Source organism: Cetorhinus maximus, chromosome 6, assembly GCF_964194155.1.
Source record: "Cetorhinus maximus chromosome 6, sCetMax3.hap1.1, whole genome shotgun sequence".
Classification (NCBI taxonomy): Eukaryota; Metazoa; Chordata; class Chondrichthyes; order Lamniformes; family Cetorhinidae; genus Cetorhinus; species Cetorhinus maximus.
The window spans coordinates 105,842,497-105,865,976 of NC_135884.1; the positions used below are offsets into that span (position 1 = coordinate 105,842,497).

Here is a 23,480-nt window from a genome sequence, read left to right on the forward strand (position 1 = left end):
CCATTAACCAGTCATGAAGTAACAAACCTAGGTACAGTGAAATTACACACCTTGCCTTCCAGTAAGTTTCGTTGTTTTTTCAAAAGCAATGGATCAGCAATATAAAAGTAATACTGGAGTCCATGATACAAACCTGCAAAGCTAGCCACATGACAGCATTTACTAAAAACTGACAAATCTAATACAAATTCAACTTTTTGTTACTTGTGAAGAGCAGCAAAATTAAAGCAAGAAGCCAGAGAATAGGAATTTACGGGAATGTGACATTTCAGACTGACCTCCATCCGTGCATTCACATGAAGCGCTCAAAACAAAGTATTCAAAGATAATTCATTCATGTAATTTTACAGAAATTATTCATGAAACAAACTTAAAGGAAAGAAGTTAGCTGAAGATACGAATTTGAGGCAGATGTGGAATTGACAGAGGTGCGGAAGTTTGAGGAGACAAAGTTGTTCTCTCACTTCTAGATTAAACAACCCTCCACCCTTCTCAAAGAAAAATCAAAAAAGCAATGTTTAAAAATTACACTTCAATTAATTTTCAGGATGAGAAACTAGAATCCTATATTAACGAATGTAAAGTCCAACCACAATAGGGTTGTTGCAATACTTCAATGAAATACAACATTTTCTTTGCTGTTTTCTGCCAATAATGCACCCTGTGGCAGTTTATTTTAGCAGGAAATGTACTTATATCTTTTTGTTTTCTTTTGTTTGGCTACCACATCGGAATTGGTGGCAATATAACAGGTATGGTGAAAAAAAGTCAGAAATTTTCTCTCCACCCTTCTTCTGAGGTAATTTTTAAACTGCTGCCATAAGTCTGAGGCTGATAGATACAGCAGCAATTTGTATCCAGAATAACCTGACTAACACTGCCTGACTGCGGATTAACTATCAGTAGTTTTAAATATTTTGAGAATGCACGCAGGAGCATACACACGCTCAAAACATTTTTTTAAATCTGCACAGGCTTATGTATCCCTGAACTTTCAGGAAGGTGACTGTAACCCAAAAGTGACACCAGAACTGTACATTAATATTGTATCATTTTTTTCCTCCCCACTGTAACACAAGTTTCATTCTGTAATCTCACTCATGACTCTGAGTTAAAAGACTGTGGATTCAAACTCCACTTCAGGGCTTTAAGTGCATAATTCAGGCTGGCATTTAAGTGCAAGTTTGAGGAAGTGTTGTGCTGTTAGTGGTAGGGTCTTTCAGACCAGGAGTTAAAGTAAGGCCCTGCTTGCCTGCCTGCTTTAAATGGATATAAAAGATCTTAGGGAAGAGGACATCTGTTGATGTTCTGGACAACATTCATTCCTCAGCCAACTGATAATTTCTCTCATTTCCTGTCTGCAGAATCTTGCTCTGCACAAATTGACTGGCGCGTTTAACTACCTTTACGCTTCACAAATAATTAATTAGGCGTGAAGTGCTTTGGGGCATCCTGAGAACACAAAAAAAGTATGAAAACAAAAAACTACTGCGGATGCTGGAAATCCAAAACAAAAACAGAAGGGTCATGAGGACTCGAAACGTCAACTATTTTCTTCTCCGCTGATGCTGCCAGACCTGCTGAGTTTTTCCAGGTAATTCTGTTTTTGTTTTACAAAAAAAGTATGGTTGGCCTAAATAACGATTAAGTAGGGAGAAAAGTCATGGATGTGAAGAGGTCATTCAACTCATCAAAGCACACCCTCTTAATATTCTAACTTTCCCGCGTTGGTTTTTTATTAAAAGAAAGACTTGTGTTTATATAGATTCTTCCATGACTACAGGACATCCCAGAGCACTTTACTGCGAATGAAGTACTTTTGAAGTCTAGTCACTGTTGTAATGTAGAAAACAGAGCAGCCAATTTGACAGCAAGTTCCCACAAACTGTAATCTTCACCTTCACCCTCAAGTGGAGTGGATCCATTGTACATTTTATTGGAGTTCAATCCCATTGATTTCAATGGGTTGAAACTTAGTGTGTTCTGAAATGGATGTGCAAACAGCTCCCTGGGATAGTGAAAGGGCAAATTACCCTCACATGTCTGTCATTCTTTCGGGGGTCTCACTTACAGCCTTTTCACATCGGGGTGGAATAGGGTTTTAAAGTGTCTGATCCAGGCCTTGAGTGAGTTAAACACTTGGTCTTCTCTGAAACACAGTAAAACACCAACATAGCACATCAGTTGAAAATTGAATTGAGTCATTATTATGTCACCATTATTTAGTGTTAGCTATCATTGAAGGCCTTATCAGCAACTTAGTTGCATCTTATTGATCCATTAACTTTTGGCATAATTTTCTTTTAAGTGAAGAATTCAGATCATAATTCAACTTAAATAAGGACATTTGGTACAGAGCGTTTATCAAAGGTGGAATGCCAGTGGGAGTAGGGGGCGCCCCTGCTGGGAGCTGGAGTGGGAGCCATTTTAATGGCTCAATCTCATTAGCATTGCGTTGATTAGCTGGCTGCACAAGGGAGTCCTGAGGTAACTCACTGGTTTCGGCCTGCAAAGATCAGGCAGTCAGTCATGTCAAGGGGAGTGTGCTTGGAAGGATTTTTTATGTCTGACCATGAGAGGGCAGGGTGGAGGGCAGTGGGTGGATTTAGATTTCCTGCACTCATGGCCCCACAAAGGTAAGTCTTAAACTTAGCTGTCAGGGCCTCCATTGGGTTTCCACCAGGTTTAACGAAGGCAGCATCTGCATCTGATACTGTGCTCCATAGGCAGATAAAACTGTATTGCAGTCCTACTGACATCTTAAGACCCCAATTTAAATTTATTCCTGAGTCTCCCACTGAAGTCAGGCAGATGCCTCAATCAACCAAGAAAACAGCAGCACTAAAACCGATGTGGGTTGAAAAAGATCGATAAGTCCACTGCTTGGATTTTAACTTCTCTCCAATGCAATTACTACTGGGGACTGAGCTAGCATTCCTCCTCATACATCAACTATAGAAAACAGTATTGATTCCAGTGTTCCATGGAACTGCAAATTTACTGTTTCTTGTGAGATTTTCACTTTTTTTCTGTTTTTATAAATCTCAAACTTTCTTTACTGTGTAAAATATCAAAGCAATCGGCCAATACAAATTGCATATTCTCAGTGGAAGCATGGATTCAAAGTTCGCTGAGTGACAAGAAACAGAGGGTTGTGTGAATGGTTGGCTTTCAGTCTGGAGGACAGTATATAGTGGGGTTTCCCATGGGTCAGTATTTGAACCACTGCTTTTCCTGATATATATTAGATATATACTAGACTTGCGTGCATGAGGCACAATTTCAAAATTTGCAGATGACACAGAACTTGGAAGTACTGTGAATTATGATGAGGATAATGATAGACAAATGTGTGCAAATTCAAGGTGGCAGGGCGGACTGAGAAAGGAGTTAAAAAGCCATACGAGATGTAGAAAAGATTTAAGAGAATGGTTCCAGAAATGAGAGACTTCAGTTATGTTGATAGCTTGGAGAAGATGGAGTTGTTCTCCTTAGAGAAGGCTGGGAGGAGATTTGATAGAGGTGTTCAAAATCAAGAGCGGTCTTGACAGAGTAGTTAGGCAAAAATTGTTTAGGGGAAGGGTCGAGAGCCAGTGGACACCAATATAAGGTGAATGGCAAAAGAATCAGTGGTGAGATGAAGAAAAACTTCGTTAAGCAGTGAGTGGTTAGGATCTGGAATGCACGGCGTAAGAGTGTGGAAGAGGCAGATTCAATCATGGTTTTCAAAAGGGAAATAGTTAAAAACCTGAAGAGAAACAATTTGCAATGAGGAAAGGACAAGGGAGTGGTACTAGCTGTGTTGCTCTTGCACAGAGCCAGAATCGGCACAAAGGGCCTCTTTCTGTGCTGTAATTATTTTATGATTCAAGTAATGGGTGTGCAGCTCTTTTGATCACAACTTCCTCAACTTGGGTTATGCATCATTCCAGATCACGAGCCTAAACACGTCCTCGTCTTTCCAGAACAATCTTTTGACAAGCCTGGTTCTTATGATGTTGAGAGTTTTGACAAAAAAATATCCAGCCAATGAGTAATTCAGCCAATATAATTTTTTTGTGTAATATTGAGAAACAATATACTAGTGAGGGTTTAATGAATAGTGCACCACTATTATGATCCAAGATAGCTGTGGCTGGCTGCTCAAGTTTGGGACAAAAATTTACTGTTAATGAGAGCTGGAGAGTTAACTTGAGATAAGACATGGATAGGGCTCTTGGCACATTTAGATACAACTAGAAACCCAATTGGAGATAATCCTTGGATGGGGCTCCTGGAATGATATTAGACAAAATCTGGGAAACCAGTGGTTTTAATTTCTTTTGGTTGGTATGTCCATATAAAATTTCTTTGCTACTTTAACATAATCATTAACTAATTTCAAATCATCGGGTTACTGACTGTGGGATGCAGCATACTAAGAAATTTTCTCCAAATGTGTTAACCTGATTGCTACCAGAACAAATTAAACCCTTACGACTATTCATAAACAAAACTAATGTGTGAGTTCTAAAAGAGCAACCTGGACTTGTCTAGCTTGGAGGGCAGGGAGTAAAGTAACTAATTGTCAACAACACAGCATTTCAATTTTTACAGTGCCTTTAACATAGAAAACTTCCCCAGGCACTTTACATGGTGGAGCGAGTGGGGAGAATAAAAACATAGATAAAAGCAAAAAAGAGGGGGTTTCTGAAGCTTAGTATAATGTAACACCTTTAAGAAGGGCAAAAGGAATAGACCACAGCTTCATAGCATCATTAGAGCCAGCTGGTGTAACAGGAGCTAGAGTCATAGAGTCATAGAGGTCTACAGCACAGAAAAAGGCCCTTCAGCCCATTGAGTCTGCTCCGGTCAAACAAGTACCTAACTATTCTAATCCCATTTTCCAGCACTAGGCCCATAGCCTTGTATATCATGTCATCCATGTACTTCTTAAATGTTACAAGGGTTTCTGCCTCCACTACCCTTTCAGGCAGAGAGTTCCAGATTCCCACCACCCTCTGGGTGAAAAAATTCTTCCTCACATCCCCTCTAAACCTCCTGCCCCTCACCTTAAATCTATGCATCCTGGTTATTGATCCCTCCACCAAGGGGAAAAGTTCTTTCCTGTCTACCCTATCTATGCCCCCCATAATTTTATACACCCCAATCATGTCCCCCCTCAATCTCCTCTGCTCCAGGGAAAATAACCCCGGTCTATCCAGTCTCTCCTCATAACTAAAACTCTCCAGCCCAGGCAACATCCTGGTAAATCTCCTCTGCACTCTCTCTAGTGCAATCACATCCTTCCTATAATGCGGATTCCAGAACTGCCTGCAATACTCTAGCTGTGGCCTAACCAGCGTTTTATACAGTTCCAGCATAACCTCCCTGCTTTTATATTCTATGCCTCGGCTAATAAAGGCAAGTATCCCATATGCCTTCTTAACCACCTTATCTACCTGTCCCGCTACCTTAAGGGACTGGTGGACATGCACACCGAGGTCCTCTGATCCTTGGTACTTCCCAGGATCCTACCATTCATCATGTATTCCCGTGCCTTGTTTGTCCTGCCCAAGTGCATCACCTCACACTTATCCAGATTAAATTCCATTTGCCACTGATCAACCCATCTGACCAGCCGGTCTATATCCTCCTGTAATCTAAGGCTATCCTCCTCACTATTTACCACCCCACCAATTTTTGTGTCATCTGCGAACTTACTGATCAACCCTCCTAGCTGTGGGCAAACTCTAGTTGGAAAATTTTTTCAGACCATTTTTGAGCCAGGGATGGGAAATATGCACTGAGGCTCAACTAGGAGGCACTAGGCTGACTCGAAATTGAACCTTAGATCTCATCAGCATTATTTAGGTGAGCTGCCAGTCTTTTGTACCTCCGGAAAAAATTCACCCTTTTAAATAGATGAATTTCAATTCACTAGACTCGCTGTCAGAAATCCATAGGAAAGTGAGAGAGAGAGAAAGCAACATGAACAAAAGTTCAGACAAACAGGAAGGGAAAGAAGGGGAGAATGTTTGGACTCACAAATATGAGAGTTCCGAAACACTGAGAGGGACAGAAATAGAGATAGAGATGTTCAAACAATGTAGACAAGAGGAAGAAAGATGGAAAGTAAAATAAAAGCAAAATACTGCGGATGCTGGAAATCTGAAACAAAAACAAAAATAGCTGGAAAAACCCAGCAGGTCTGACAGCATCTGTGGAGAGGAACACAGTTAACGTTTCGAGTCCGTATGACTCTTCATCAGAACTGAAAGTAACTCAGACTGGAGGAGAATGAGAAGTTCATACACAGAGACAGGATGAAGCATGGGCACATCATGAAAGAGAAGCATAGACACAGAGTGAAAAGGGAGAAAGTGGCAAAGAGATGTATAGAGGAAAACAGAACCACAGGGAGAAAACAAAAGTACGACTAAAGAGAAATTAACGTGCTGTTTTTGTTAAGCACTTTTCACACCCTCAAGATTTCCAAAGCTCTTTATGGTCAATGAATTTGGCTACACCTTTGAGGTGTAGTTGTTGTTATTGCTTAACTAAAAGTGACAGCCAATTTGGCACAGCAAATGATCACAAACAGCATTGGGATAAATTACTCGTTGATCTGCTTGGTGGTATTGGTTGAGGGATAAATGTTGGCCATGACAACTCCTTGCTCTTCTCTGAACAGTGCCAGAGCTTTAGCATTTCATGAGAAGAACAGTGCCTCTGGCAATGCAGCATTCTCGCTGTACTGCACCAAAGTCCTAAATTATGCACCCAACTCCTAAAGTGGAGCTTGAATCCACAATCTCTCACTCAGGTTCAAGAATGTTACCAACTGAGCCAAACTGACATTTGAAGCCATTGAACCATAGAAACGTTACGGCACAGAAAGAGGTCATTCAGCCAATCATGTCTGCGACAGCCAAAAAGAGAGAGAAAAAAGAAACTAGCCGCTGTTTTTAATCCCACTTTCCAGTACCTGGTCCACAGCCTTGCAGTTTATGGCACTTCAGGTGCAGATCCAGGTACCTCTTAAATGATAAAAGCAAAATACTGCTGATGCTGGAAATCTGAAACAAAAACAAAAATTGCTGGAAAAGCTCAGCAGGTCTGACAGCATCTGTGGAGAGAAAGACAGAGTTAAAGTTTAAAGTCTGTATGACTCTTCTTCAGAGCTAAAGAAGTCCTGAAGAAGAGTCACATGGACTTGAAATGTAAACTCTGTCTTTCTGTCCACAGATGCTCTCAGGCCTGCTGAGTTTTTCCAGCAATTTTTGTTTTTGTACCTCTTAAATGAGTTCAGCATTTCAGCCTCAACCATGAATTGAGGCCATGACTTCCAGATGCCCAGCAACCTCTGGGTGAAAAAGTTTTTTCTCATGTCTTCTCTAATCCTTCTATCAATCACCTTAAATCTATGTCCCCTGGTCATTTTTTTTTTTATTCGTTCATGGAACGTGGGCATCGCTGGCTGGGCCAGCATTTATAGCCCATCCCTAATTGCCCTTCTTTAGAGGGCATTTAAGAGTCACCCACATTGCTGTGGGCCTGGAGTCACATGTAGGCTAGACCAGGTAAGGACGGCAAAGTCCCTAAAAGACATTAGTGAACCAGATGGGATTTTACAACAATCAGCAATGGTTTCATGGTCATCATCAGATGTGATCCCATATTAATCACAGGAATATATAGGTGTATGAGATATATGAGAGATACTTAGAGAAAGAAAGAGAAGAGAACAATCTTAACACACAAAGACTGTGATAAATTTGGGTTAATTATGACCATAAATAAATTTGTTATATAAGTAGAGCCACCCAACACAACATGCTAACAAAATATGATCATAAAATAGTTTTGCTTCAACACAATTATGTGTGCTGAACGCATGCAGTCAGAGGATCCTGAATGTCTGGTCAAAAAGATGGATTCCAAGAGTTTAAAGGGGTAAATAGAAGCAGAGAGGAAAATCTACTGAGAGTTCCAGGGAATGGAAGCAAGGTAGCTGAAGACTGTTTACGAACAGTAGGATCGGAGTCTGTAGAATATTAGTAAAAGAAAAAGGAAGTAAAGATTTTCCTTCTGGTGATTTGATCAATTTGACTTAGTTTGCCCTGTCCTGAAAGTCAAACCAGTTGGTTGTTCATCCCTAATTTCAACCCATTTTGTTAGGAGGGCCAATATGTTATTCATTCTTGTCAAAGAATATATGAGTATGATATTTTCTTCAACTAGATGAAGGAATGATGATGTATGCTAATTTATTATGAATAAAACCTTCGCTGAGCTTTTTAAATAACTCTTTAATTCTGAATCAACTTTGTATTTTGGATTTGCAAACATGTGAGAATACTATGTGATACGACAAGCAAACAAAGATTCCACAGCTGTCAGAGATTGTGATTGCATGCTAAAACCTCACACAATATGTCAAGTTTGACATGATGGAATTACTGAAAATGATGTGTAAAAGACAGCAGAAATAATTTGTATAAATTAGAATGGAAAGCTGACTGACTGGCGGAAGATGCACATGAGACAAAGTAGTCATCTTATTTGCTCTCAGTTGTTTTCCCTATTGCGGCAATATGCTTCATGGGTCTAATCAGATGATCACTGAAACAAGTCACTTTGATTTGAAAGTACTTCCCAACAGACGTTAGACCTTTGCCCTCACTAGAAAAAAGCTTCCTATTTTAGTCAAACCAATGGATGGTTAGCAACATATATTAAAGCGTTTGTTATAATAACTGAAACTACATCTGGATCTGAGGCAACATCAGACACTTTATAAAATGACTGCAGAAAACTATCCATAATGACCACCTTTGGGATTGACTTCAGGTGATCCTTTAGACAGGTTAGCCCCTAATACATATTCAACACTCAGTCATGAATCTTTTGATGAAGCTGGCATTAGATAGTTGCTTTGTACAGGTTTAGTGCAATTGCAATCACAACTGGGAAACACAAGAAAATATTCTTTCTTCTTTGCTTCTGTATGATGTACTTTAGAAAGAATTGTTGCTTTACTTTTTTTTTACAAAGTAAGCTCAATAACAAACCATGTTTTCTCATAATGAATTAATATTGCCCCAACTGTTGTAAATGCAGCAGTTAGGTTGCAGCACAAGAATGATAAAACCGTTCACACAAAAACATTTACTTGAATTTTTTTAATGTTTTCATTGCTTTTCCTTACTAAATAATTCATGATACAGCATTCACCACTGTGCATCATTACAAACAGCTGTGGTCTCTACACATGTCTGCTTCACAATGATCAAAACAGCGCACGCAAAAAACCACTGTTTTCAAATTGAGAATTAGTTCTGTACTAGTAAGTACAAATCTATTGTGGAATCAATTAATGCATAAATGGTGCTCAAAGAATACAAGTAATAAATTGGCATGTCCAACACGCCAGGTTTTTGGAAATTATATTCCACTGATCTGAATTGAATTCTGCTTTTATCTAAACCTCAACACCTTAAACCACACTGTACTGGGACTTCTCCATTGTCTGTCTTCCTGACCTCAATGAATGAGATTGCTCAACATGCTGTACCTTTTGGGAGACTTTTTTTGGTTAGAGATGGATTCATGTCAACTACAAACTGGATTAGTGATTCCCAAGCTCATTTCACCACTCAGCTGTCAGACAGGAGACTTTCATTCTCTCTGGCTGAGATATTTTTGAACTCTGGCCCAGAGGTGGAACAATGTTTTAACCTACTGCATTACCCTTCCTTAATCAAAACGCATCCATACATACTGAAGATGAGATTGCTCTATGAAAGCATCACATCCAAAACATTGTCCGCTTTACTGTATTATTACCGCTCTTGCAGTACATTGTTATGACCTCTTTTGCTAATAGGTTATCTGTTGGAGTTTGTCTATCTGTATGATATGCCTTTCACATACAAAGACAATGATGTAAAGGAAATCTACTGCATCAGATTTAGTTGCAGTGGAGATGAATGGCTAGTGTGTCTACGTTTTTCTGTATTTCTCAGTTACAGAAATGTTATTCACTATGTTATTGCAACTACTTCAGTATTAGAAAAACATTCTTTGGAATTAAGACTCTTAGCAGTTACCTTGAGGTAATTTCAACCTTTGCAATTTGATCAATAAAGTAAGGACAACACATTAAAAGACAGCCAATTTGAATTGGTATATAATCTATTGCCACACCTAGATATTGTATTTAGGAGCACACATTAAAATTTCTTTAGCAGAATTAATGGCTCATACCATAGACCATTAGAAGAAAATTTATTTATGTGTCTTGCATATGCTTACCAAGGGTGTGCCTGTACTCTTAAGGGACACAGCATCATGGAGTCTGAACTGCTTTGTAATAACATAAATGACTTCATACTCATCCACATATGTTTGATAATGCTTTCTCTGAACACTTGCTTATTTTAACTGCACTAGAAAGTGGCAGTGATATGTATTTTCATACATTATGTGAATTCATGTGACCTATCATCATTTTAATTTCACACAATCACTTTAAAGCAACAACTGCCTATGCCACTTTAAGCTGGATGAACTATATAGCTAGGATTTTGGACTGGAGCTCTTATTTTTCATAAATAGGGAACAGAAGTGGCTGGTGTGGTACTTCCCTTTCCCAATGAAAACAATAGAAGTGCATCTGCACATTAGAAGACATTATCATTGTCAAAAACAAAAAGCTAAAAGCTACTGCGGATGCTGGAAATCCAAAACAAAAACAGAATTACCTGGAAAAACTCAGCAGGTCTGGCAGCATCGGTGGAGAAGAAAACAGTTGACGTTTCGAGTCCTCATGACCCCTCGGCAGAACTGAAGTATAGTTAGGAGAGAGGTGAAATATAAGCTGGTCTAAGGTGGGGGGCGGGGGGAGAGAGAAGTTGAGGGTGGGGTGGTTGTAGGGAGAAGCAAGCAGTGATAGGAGCAGATAATCAAAAGATGTCACAGACAAAAGGATCAAAGAGGTGTTGAAGGTGGTGATATTATCTAAGAAAAGTGCTAATTAAGAATGGATGGCAGGACACTCAAGGTACAGCTCTAGTGGGGGTGGGGTGGAAAGACTAACAAAGTATTAGTTGTAGATTTAAAAATAATGGAAATAGGTGGGAAAAGAAGAATCTATATAAATTATTGAAAAAAAATGGAGGGGGAAGAAACGGGGTGGGGATGGGGAGAGGGGGAGTTTAAGATCTAAAGTTGTTGAATTCAATATTCAGCCCGGAAGGCTGTAAAGTGCCTAGTCGGAAGATGAGGTGCTGTTCCTCCAGTTTGCGTTGGGCTTCACTGGAACAATGCAGCAAGCCAAGGACAGACATGTGGGCAAGAGAACAGGGTGGAGTGTTAAAATGGCAAGCGACAGGGAGGTTTGGGTCTTTCTTGCGGACAGACCGCAGGTGTTCTGCAAAACGGTCGCCCAGTTTGCGTTTGGTCTCTCCAATGTAGAGGAGACCGCATTGGGAGCAACGAATGCAGCAGACTAAGTTAGGGGAAATGCAAGTGAAATGCTGCTTCACTTGAAAGGAGTGTTTGGGTCCTTGGACGGTGAGGAGAGAGGAAGTGAAGGGGCAGGTGTTGCATCTTCTGCGTGGGCATGGGGAGGTGCCATAGGTGGGGGTTGAGGAGTGGGGGGTGATGGAGGAGTGGACCAGGGTGTCCCGGAGGGAACGATCCCTACGGAATCCCGTCGGGGGGGGGGTGAAGGGAAGATGTGTTTGGTGGTGGCATCATGCTGGAGTTGGTGGAAATGGCAGAGGATGATCCTTTGAATGCGGAGGCTGGTGGGGTGATAAGTGAGGACAAGGGGGACCCTATCATGTTTCTGGGAAGGAGGAGAAGGCGCGAGGGAGGATGCGTGGGATATGGGCCGGACACGGTTGAGGGCCCTGTCAACGACCGTGGATGGAAAACCTCGGTTAAGGAAGAAGGAGGACATGTCAGAGGAGCTGTTTTTGAAGGTAGCGTCATCAGAACAGATGCGACGGAGGCGAAGGAACTGAGAGAATCATTGTCAAGTCTATTCTCCGTGCCCTCCCATTCTTTCACTCCTTTGTCAATGGGAGTTTGTATAGTGATATAACTGTACTGCTGCCTGCAGCCTACCTTCCCTGGACTTGTTTGTTTTCAGATGGTTTCCCGCCCTTGTTATTTTAGTCCTGAGCATCTAACTCAGCAGCAATTAACCTCTCTCCAGGTTCTGAGCTGCAATTCTTCGCATTCAGATACAATCACTTCATTTTATCTCAAGCTGGTTGACTTTATTTACTTTTTTAGCTTTTAAAAGAAACACACAAAGGACCTGACTGCCTGCCTTTCTTTCTGTCCATCTCTTTCCTTATCTCTTGCCACCCATTCCAATTGCGGCAAACACCAAGCATTTTATCTAATCAAAAAGGTGCAAACACTGGTCTATGTCCTCCTCAGGCCACCACAATGCTTTCCCTCAGTCTGGCCATGTGTTGAACAGGTCTGTGCGATTCAAGAGCAATGTAACGACAATGCAGCTGTTTGTAGTGCCCTTTTGGGGCCAGAGTGACACAACTGTAGAATTGTTTTGAAGTATTGAGACCTGTGGATATAACAAAGTTTGGAATCTGCAATAGTTTTACAACAGCCGTCATATACTCAATGACACCCAAGCCGGCAATACTGAAGTAGCTGATGTTCATACCAGATGCTGCTGCAGTCAACGATAACAGAACAGAACCTTGAAATACAAAAGAGCTGTTAAAAATCATTAAATTATCAAAAGAACAATTGTAAAAAGTGTCTCATCTCAGGCAATTAAATTGAATGAAGCATTTGCTTAAATAGCACATATGCATTTTCAATCCACCTTAGCCACTGTACAATTTCATTGACATGTCATCAAATGCATCTGAGTCAATGTATTGATACACTGACATTTCCATTCAATGGAAAAGTGTGTATTGTTTACTTTGTATGTTCAATGGTTTGGTTTGTATCTGTGTATAATGTTTTTGTATTATATCCATATATTTATATTTGATCCATATGGTTACAAATTAAAGAATATGTAGGTGGGGAGGTGGCTTGCAGTGCCTTTAGCAGCTAATAAAGCATTTTCTCACACAAGCAAATTAATGACAAGTCAACTAAATATTTTTCTACTGGAATGCTATCATTACACAGGCCTTTTAAATCGACTATCATTGTAAATAGTACACCAAATCTGTGCTAGGTGCTGCGCAGTGTTTCAATGTGAATCTGACATTAAAGACTTGTACTGTCGGCAAATAGTTGCTGTGGGTGCTAGGATACATGTTACTGCAGTGATTGCTGACTTTAGTTAATTTCCACAACTTGCTAGATGTGATTGATTGCCCTGCTGTTGCATTGTTCAGGATCTACCTGCTCTAACACAAGCACTTTTGCCTGCATTGGCCTCCAGGAATCCTATGTGTGTTATTTCCCTGAAGCCAATAGCATCTATAAACAAAAAAAATAGAGAGACCGACCACAAATCCTGGTCAGTTGTGTTCACTGGTAGATGGCTAATTAACATGGCTACAGTAGAATATCAAGTGAACTTTCCCTTTTATCCTGATTTTATGGATGTATTTCAATATCCTGTTTATACTGTAGATATGCATTTAGATTCGATTAGAATTAAAATTAGAATTAGAGTGGAGAGCAATATTCAATGTAAATTAATTCACTCCGATGTGCGTAGTTTTGAGTCAGATTAGTGTAAAACCCTTCCTTAGCATATCTGGATTCACACCAGCAAAGTTCTGCACTATGGTCCATGCCTGAGAAATAGTGAGAGCAGTGGGGCAACAAACAGCATGCAGAGGGAAGCTGATAGCTCAGTCTGAGCAGTGAGAAACAGCGAGAGCAGTGGAGCTACAAACAGCATGGACAGAGAAGGCTAGAGCTCAGTTTGAGTGGTGAAAAACAGTGAGAACAGCGGGGCTACGGAAAACAAGGAGAGGGAAGGTGAGACCAGCAGGGCTACAAACAACAAGGAGAGGGAAGGTGGGACCAGCAGAGCTACAAACAACAAGGAGAGGGAAGGCGGGACCAGCAGGGATACAAACAACAAGGAGAGGGAAGCCGGGACCAGCAGGGCTACAAAAAACAAGGAGAGGGAAGGCGGGACCAGCAGGGCTACAAACAACAAGGAGAGGGAAATCGGGACCAGCAGGGCTACAAACAACAAGGAGAGGGAAGCCAGGACCAGCAGGGCTACAAACAACAAGGAGAGGGAAGCTGGGACCAGCAGGGATACAAACAACAAGGAGAGGGAAGGTGAGACCAGCAGGGATACAAACAACAAGGAGAGGGAAGCCAGGACCAGCAGGGCTACAAACAACATGGAGAGGGAAGGTGAGACCAGCAGGGCTACAAACAACAAGGAGAGGGAAGCCAGGACCAGCAGGGCTACAAACAACATGGAGAGGGAAGGTGAGACCAGCAGGGCTACAAACAACAAGGAGAGGGAAGGTGAGACCAGCAGGGCTACAAACAACAAGGAGAGGGAAGGTGAGACCAGCAGGGCTACAAACAACAAGGAGAGGGAAGCCGGGACCAGCAGGGATACAAACAACAAGGAGAGGGAAGGTGGGACCAGCAGGGCTACAAACAACATGGAGAGGGAAGGTGAGACCAGCAGGGCTACAAACAACAAGGAGAGGGAAGGTGAGACCAGCAGGGCTACAAACAACAAGGAGAGGGAAGGTGAGACCAGCAGGGCTACAAACAACAAGGAGAGGGAAGCCGGGACCAGCAGGGATACAAACAACAAGGAGAGGGAAACCGGGACCAGCAGGGATACAAACAACAAGGAGAGGGAAGGCGGGACCAGCAGGGATACAAACAACAAGGAGAGGGAAGCTGGGACCAGCAGGGATACAAACAACAAGGAGAGGGAAGGTGAGACCAGCAGGGATACAAACAACAAGGAGAGGGAAGCCAGGACCAGCAGGGCTACAAACAACATGGAGAGGGAAGGTGAGACCAGCAGGGCTACAAACAACAAGGAGAGGGAAGGCGAGACCAGCAGGGATACAAACAACAAGGAGAGGGAAGGTGAGACCAGCAGGGATACAAACAACAAGGAGAGGGAAGCCGGGACCAGCAGGGCTACAAACAACAAGGAGAGGGAAGGTGGGACGAGCAGGGCTACAAACAACAAGGAGAGGGAAGGTGGGACCAGCAGGGCTACAAACAACAAGGAGAGGGAAGGTGAGACCAGCAGGGATACAAACAACAAGGAGAGGGAAGGTGAGACCAGCAGGGATACAAACAACAAGGAGAGGGAAGCCGGGACCAGCAGGGCTACAAACAACAAGGAGAGGGAAGGTGGGACCAGCAGGGCTACAAACAACAAGGAGAGGGAAGGTGAGACCAGCAGGGATACAAACAACAAGGAGAGGGAAGGTGGGACGAGCAGGGCTACAAACAACAAGGAGAGGGAAGGTGGGACCAGCAGGGCTACAAACAACAAGGAGAGGGAAGGTGAGACCAGCAGGGATACAAACAACAAGGAGAGGGAAGGTGAGACCAGCAGGGATACAAACAACAAGGAGAGGGAAGCCGGGACCAGCAGGGCTACAAACAACAAGGAGAGGGAAGGTGGGACCAGCAGGGCTACAAACAACAAGGAGAGGGAAGGTGAGACCAGCAGGGCTACAAACAACAAGGAGAGGGAAGCCGGGACCAGCAGGGATACAAACAACAAGGAGAGGGAAGGTGGGACCAGCAGGGCTACAAACAACAAGGAGAGGGAAGGTGGGACCAGCAGGGCTACAAACAACAAGGAGAGGGAAGGTGAGACCAGCAGGGCTACAAACAACAAGGAGAGGGAAGCCGGGACCAGCAGGGATACAAACAACAAGGAGAGGGAAGCCGGGACCAGCAGGGCTACAAACAACAAGGAGAGGGAAGCCGGGACCAGCAGGGCTACAAACAACAAGGAGAGGGAAGCCGGGACCAGCAGAGTTTGACAGTTTCAAGTCAGAACTCTGAATCAGAATGAAAAATTGAGGTGTGACATCACAGGGAAGCAGGTAGGTGATTGGCTGGTGAGTATATCCAGCCAAAAATAGGGAATATACTGGTGAGTTTTTTAAAGTAATGCTTATCAATACCAGTAAGCTGTATTAAGCATTAGCAGGAATTAAGTAATCTTTACTAGTATTGGTAAGGTTTAGTAATAGTAAGGTTTCTTAGTGTTGATAAAGGTTTATTCACAGTAGTAAGATTTATTAGCGGTAGCAAGTTTATTAACTAACAGAGAAATGGCAGGGCTGTTCGAACCTCGAGAGTGCATATCCTGTGCTGTGTGGAAACTCCAGGATGCTTCTCATATCCTGGATAACCATTTGTGCAGGAGGTATCATCTATTTCAGCAGCTTGAGCTCTGGGTTTCAGAACCTGAGCAGCAGCTGACGTTACTGCTTCACATCCATGAGGCTGAGAGCTTTGTGGATCGCACATTTATAGATGTGATTATCCTGCATCTTAAGAGTAACCAGGGATAGAGAGAATGGGTGATCACCAGACAGTCAAAAAAGAACAAACAGGTAGTACAGGAGTCCCCTGAGTACATCCCACTCTCCAACCAGTATTCAGTTCTGAATACTGATGAGATTAATGGTTCATCTGGGGAGTGCAGTCACAGCCAAGTCAATGGCACCACAGGTGGCTCAGCTGTACAGTGGGGGACAAAGACTGGAAGAACAACAGTAAAAGATGATTCGATAGCTAGGGAAATAGATAGGCGTTTCTGCAGGATTGTGTGTTGCCTCCCTGGTGCCAGGGTCAAGGATGCCACTCAACAGCTGTAGGGCACCCTGAGGGGGGAGGGTGAACAGCCAGCAGTCACGGTCTACATTGGTACCAACAACTTAGATAGAAAGAGGGATGTAATCTTGCAGTCATAGTTTAGGGAGCTAAATAGGAAATTAGCAAACAGGATATCAAAAGTAGTAATCTCTGGATTACTCCCAGTAGCATGCGCAAGTGAGTATAGAAATAGAAGGATAGAGCAGGTGAATGCATGGGCAGAATTTTCTGCCTGTCAGGCGGGCGGGCCCAACCCAATCTCCGGCGGGCGGGGAGCCGATCCCCGCCGGAGAAGCGGGCCCCGCCGCCATTTTACGTAGGCGGGCCAATTAAGGCCGCCCAGCATGACGTCCGGTGGGAAGCGCTATGCGCTCCCTGTGTGGGCAGGAGGGATTCCCAAAAAGTGAGAATGCGCTTTCACACATGCGCACGAAAGAGCGCACATCTCCCTGAGGCTCAGTGCTGCCTCAGGGAGATCGCTGACACTTTTAAAAATATTAAAAATAGAAAAAAAAATCCTTAACATGTCCCCCTCATGTGACAGTGTCACATGAGATGGGACATGTTCATAAATTACAGTAAAACTTTATTAAACTTTTTAAATCCCTACATGAAACCTCATCCCGCCGGTTGATGAGGTTTCATGTTTTTTCTATTCCCCGCCGGGGCTCCTGGCCTACCCGCCAACCTTAAGGTTGGACGGGCAGGTCCTTTAATTGTTAAAATGACCTTGTCAATGGTCTCAATTGGCCATTGACAGGTCGGTGGGCAGACAGCTGATTTTGCTGTGCCCCCGCCTTCCTAAAAATTTAAATGGGGTGGGATGACGTCATGGGTTCCCCCTGACGTCATCCTGCATCATTTTATGCGTCAGTGAGCGGGCCCCGCCCTCTGCTCGCCGACGGCAAAATTCTGCCCCATGTCTGGAAAGATGGTGCAGGTCGCAGAGCTTTAGATTCTTGGGAAATAGGGAATGGCTCTGGTGCAGATGGGGCCTGTACAGGCCGGACAGGTTGCGCCTAAACAGTGCAGGACTGAATTTCTTTTTGGGCATTTGCTAGTGCTCTTGGGGAGGGTTTAAACTAACTTGGCAGGGGTGTGGGAACCAGGAGATAAAATCAGAAGGAATACCAAGGTGCAGAGAATACTGGGAGAGATTGATAGCACTAGAATAGGGAATAGGCGGGGTCAGAGTAAAGGAGAAAGTGATAAAGTCTGCATCAGGGTTACTGTGCATGTATGTGAATGAATGAAGTGTGTTAAATAAGATTGATGAGTTACAGGCGAAGATTGTCATTTGGAAATATGATATTATGGCTATAACCAAGACCTGGCTCAAAGAAGGGCAGGACTGGGTGTTAAATATTCCTGGACGCCAGGTGTTCAGGAAAAAAGGAAAGGAGGAAAAGGGGGAAAGGTTGCGGTGTTGATTAAGGAGGGCATTGCAGTGCTTGAGAAAGAGGACGTCCCATAGAAGGCAAAGATAGAATCTATCTGGCTAGAGCTAAGGAACAAGGAAGAAGCAATGCCATTGCTCAGTGTGGTCTATAGGCCACCATATAGTGGGAAGGATGGCAAAGACAAATTTGCAAGGAAATTCCAGAGAGATGCAAAACTTTTAGAGTAGTTATAATGGGGGACTTTAATACCATCCCAGTCTATATTCAGATAATTAATACAAAAGGCAGAGGGAGGCAAGAATTCCTCGAATGTGTGCAGGAAAATGTTCCACAGCAGTATGGTTCAAGCCCAATGAGAAATGAGGCACTGCTAGACCTGGTTCTCGGGAATGAGATGAGCTGATTGGATCAAGTGCCAGTGGGGGAACATTTAGGGAACAGTGATCATTGTATCATAAGTTTTAGGCTGCCAAGGAAAAGGACAAAGAACAATCCAGCATGAGAATTATTAACTGGGAGAAAGCCAACTTCAATGGGGCAAGAATGGACCTGGGCTGCATAAATTGGAGTCAAAAGTTGGCAAGAAAAGCAGTAGCCAAACAATGGCTATCTTCAAAGAAGAGAGAGTTTGGGCACAGTCAAGGTATATTCCATCAAGGGGTAAAGGTAGGACAAACAAATCTAAAGCTCCCAGGATGACAAAAGAGATAGAAATTACGATAAAGAAGAAAAAGTGTGCTTATGACAGATGTCAGTTAGAAAACACAATTGAGAACCAAGTTGAATCTAGAAGGTTCAGAGGGGAGGTGAAAAAGCAAATAAAAGAAGCAAAGGGGGAGTATGATAAGAGACTGGCGGCCAACATAAAAGGTAATCCCAAAGTCTTTTACAGGCATATAAATAGGCAAAGGGTGGTAAAAGGAGTAGTGGGGCCAATTAGGGACCAAAAATGGGATTTATGGATGGAGGCAGAGGGCATAGCTGAGGTATTAAATGAATACTTTACACCTGTCTTTACTAAGAAAGAAGATGCTACCCAGGTCATGGTGAAAGAGGAGGTAATTTAGACACTAGAAGTGTTTACCATCGAAAAGGAGGAGGAATTGGATAGGCTGTCTGTACTTAAAGTTGATAAAGCCCCAGGACCAGATGAAATGCATCCATGGATACTGATGGAATGAGAGTGAAAATTGCAGAGGCACTAGCCATAAATTTTCAGTCTTCCTTAGATGCACCGGTGGTGCCAGCAGACTGGATAATTGCAAATGCTACACTCTTGTTCAAAAAAGGGTGTAAAGATAAGCCCAGCAAAAACAGGCCAGTCACGTTAGCTTTGGTGGAGGGGAAACTTTTAGAAACAATAATTCGGGACAAAATCAGTAGTCTCATGGACAAATGTGGGACAATTAAGGAAAGCCAGCATGGATTTTTTGAGAGAAAATCATGTTTCACTAACTTGCTGGAGGTTTCTGAAGAAATAATAGAGAGGGTTGGTGAGGGGAATGCTGGTGATGTGGTGTACATACATGAACTTCCAAAATGCATTTGATACAGTGCCACACAACAGATTTGTGAGCAAAGCTCATGGAATAAAAAGGACAGTAGGAACATGGATACAAAATTGGCTGAGTGACAGGAAACAGACTACTAGTTAATGGCTGTTTTTCAGACTGGAGGAAGGTTTGTAGTGGAGTTCCCCCAGGGGTCAGTGTTGGGACCCTTGCTTTTCCTGATATACATGATCTGGACCTTGCTGTACAGGGCACAATTTCAAAATTTGCAGATGATACAAAACTTGGAAGCATTGAGAACTGTGAGGAGGACAGTGTAGAACTTAAAAGGGACATAGACAAGTTGGCGGAATGGATGGACATGTGGCAGATGAAATTCAATGCGGAAAAACATGGAGAGGCAATATAAAATAAGGGGTACAATTCTAAAGGGGGTGCAGGAGCAGGGGGATCTGGGTGTATATGTGCATAAATCATTTGAAGATAGTCGAACAGGTTGAGTGCAGTTAATAAAGTATGCAGTATCCTAGGTTTTATTAATGGGGGCATAGAGTCCAACAGCAAGGAGGTTCTGTTGGACTTGTATAAGACACTAATTTAGCCTCAGCTGGAGTATTGTGTCCAGTTCAAGGTTCCGCACTTTATAAAGGATATAAAGACATTGGAGAGGGTGTAGAAAAGATTCACAAGAATGGTTCCAGGGGTGAGAAACTTCAGTTACAAAGATAGACCGGAGAAGTTAGGACAGATTTCCTTGGAGCAAAGAAGACCGAGAGGAGATCTGATAGAGGTATTCTCAATCATGAGAGGTCTGGACAGAGTGGACAGGGAGAAACTGTTCCCACTTGTGAAAGGATCGAGAATGAGAGGGCACAGATTTAAAGTAATTAGCAAAAGAAGCATAAGTAATTTTCACGCAGTGGATGGCTAGGGTCTGAAATGCACTGCCTGAGAGTGTGGTATAGGCAGGTTCAATTGAGGCATTCAAAAGAGTATTAGACTGTTATTTGCAAAGGAATAATGTGCAGGCTTATGGGGTGAAGGCAGAAGAATGGCACTAGGCGAACTGTTCATTCAGAGAGCCACTGCAGACACGATGGCCTCCTTCAGTGTTGTAACAATTCTGTGATTCTGTGTATCAAACAGTACTTAGATGCTGGCCAGTACATGTCTAGTTTTGCACTGGAGCGCAATGTAAATGCCATGAGAGGCCCGGTTTAGATTGGCTATTGTAGATCTAATAACAAACATGGTTCCCCAATCTCACAGCCCTAGGCAGGAGTTTAGTATCAAAGTCCAGGCTCCATCTGCAACTAGAAACTTGTCAGGGAGTCTGTGTATCCATCGCACATCTTGGAGACTAACCTGACACATTTAAATAGTTTCTGAGAAGGAGCAAGCAGACCAAAATAAGAGGGGAGCAAGTCAAAAGCTGTATCTTATTTGCAATTAGGCAAAGACAGCTACTTCAAGAATCAACTCCTGATGACGAGATTCCTTTGGCCATATGGACCCAAGAATTAACGCATTACCATAACCTTTGCCACTGACAGAATTTACGTCCTTTATCAGTATGTTTTGTATGGAAGGAGATATGTCTTTTCTTACCCTTGGAGTGTGTATCGCAACTAAATAGTACAGCAGCAAGCTTTTGTGAGCTTACAAATAAAGAGGGTTATTTATTCCCACACACTTACCCCAAATTAAAGGCAACGTTAGACACATTCATTCACACATACTCAAAGATTAGGTACAGATAAAGCTCATGTACTTTTACAAATTACAGTTATCGCATTCCCTGGTTGGGGATCAGAATGGTACGGTAATAGGGGCCACTCACTTCCAGCTGCCACCAATTGAGTTTTGATCTTCCCTTTTGTTCAGTATGAAACAGGGAGACAGGTAGTCTGGAAAACTCCATAGCCTTTAAAGTTGGCCAATTCTGAAACAAAGAGATATGTGAATTCCCTGGATGGCTGTGAATATCCATGTTTAAGTAATTGCTTGAGACTTGGTAATGTCTGTAGCTCAAATACCAAAGGTCACATGATTTGCAGCAGACAGTTTAATAGTTTGTTTATGTCCACTTTTTTAAAGTACTGGCTGAAAGTTCATAATATGGCATCTCCTTACTGTGCATGCCTCCACCTCACAGGGGAAGAAATGAATTGACATTTATTTCATTTATTTCTCTGTGAAGCAACAGAAACATACACATATATTCTTCATATATTCTGTCATCCAAACATGAATTTGATACTGCAACAGTTTTCTCTGTCTACTGCATCCCTTTTTAAAAATCCTCAGTTAAGCATTATCAGCTGGGTGTCACTGACAGAATGTGTGCTCATGTTAGCTCCTGGGGAGGGGTCAGATTTCACAAGCCTCAGTTCTGTGTCAAAGCTTGTTGTGTGTAAATTGCTCTGATGGCTTGGTTGTCTTGCCTGTAGAGTCCTTAACATTTTAATGACTATTGCCATGAATTTGATAGCTTAAGTTCTGGTCCATTGTTGACTCTTATTTCTAGGGTGATGGTGTGTGGTATATTGTTTTTAGACCCCTGTGAAGTGTCAGGGTTCTCCCCATGCACCTTGTCCTCAGTGGGCTCAGAAGTTGAACTGCTGGGTTTAGGTGGATTTAGGTTTTGAACCTGATCCTGTGGTTGTTTAATGAGAAATTTCACAGTAACTACACTTGAGCTTCCCTTGTGGCTTGCACAAGTGTCGTTTATCTTAGAGTAAATTGACTTACCTTTCTCTTTTACTTTGGGTATGGATTTGTCCCCAATCTGCCCATGTGCTCAGTCCTCGGGCCGCAGTTTAAAAATAAGGGATCGTTCATTTAAGGCAGGGATGACGAGAAATTTTTCTCAGTGGGTCGTGAGTCCATGGAACTCTCTTTCTCAAAAGGCAGTGGAAGCAGAGTATTTGGATATTTTTAAGGCAGAGTTAGATTCTTAATAAGCAAGGGGAAGAGAGGTTATTGGGGTAAAATGGGAATGTGGAGTTGAAGTTACAATCAAATCAGCCATGATCTTATTGAATGGTGCAACAGGCTCGAGGGACCAAGTGGCCTACTCTTGCTCCTATTGCCTGCAGGTAGCTGGCCAGCTTCTGTTGCGCTCCCATGTGGCACTTCAACTGGGTGAGGCATTACCCTCTCAGTCTGTCTGCTGGTTTGGGTCTGTCCCTATTTAAATTGTGAAGGAAGGTGTCTGCCTACCAGGCCTCTGGTTCAGCCTCTTCATTCTCTTTAAATTCCATGTGCCTTGCCTTGGCTCCTGTGAACTTTACTGGCCTGGTTTTGGCCTCTTTAGCTATTACAGGTTCCATCTTTGACCCCCTATTGACCATGGTAGGCCCTCTTCTGGCCTTTGTAAAGTCTTCTGGCTTTCCTTTTGCTTCCCCAAGCTTTACTGGCAATATTACAACACTCCCCATCATTCCGCCATAGGATTTTAGAGACTTCCTCAGTTTTCTGCGGCTGACAAGAATTCTGCTAGTTCCCTTCTGCTTCTCCAGTCTCCCCGGACAGTTTTTGACCCTCTGGGCAATGTACCTGGCACCCCATCAAGTCATTTCCAGCAATAACCTCTGAATGCATAAGCTGGAAACAAGCCCGGCTGTCACTACACCGGTGACCAACTTACTCTGCAGGTAAATTTTCACTAGGGGAACCTTTATACATGTGCTAGTGAGCCCTTTTACCAGCACTGTGGTGTTTGTTCTACTTTCGCGTGGCACCTCAG

The 23,480-nt window shown here is 42.8% G+C and overlaps 1 protein-coding gene across 1 annotated transcript in view; it reads right to left on the reverse strand.

The window, feature by feature from the left end:
* Positions 1-23,480, reverse strand: part of LOC144682022 (uncharacterized) — a 287,087-nt gene that overhangs the window by 155,844 nt on the left and 107,763 nt on the right. The gene's annotated exons all lie outside the window — the stretch shown is intronic.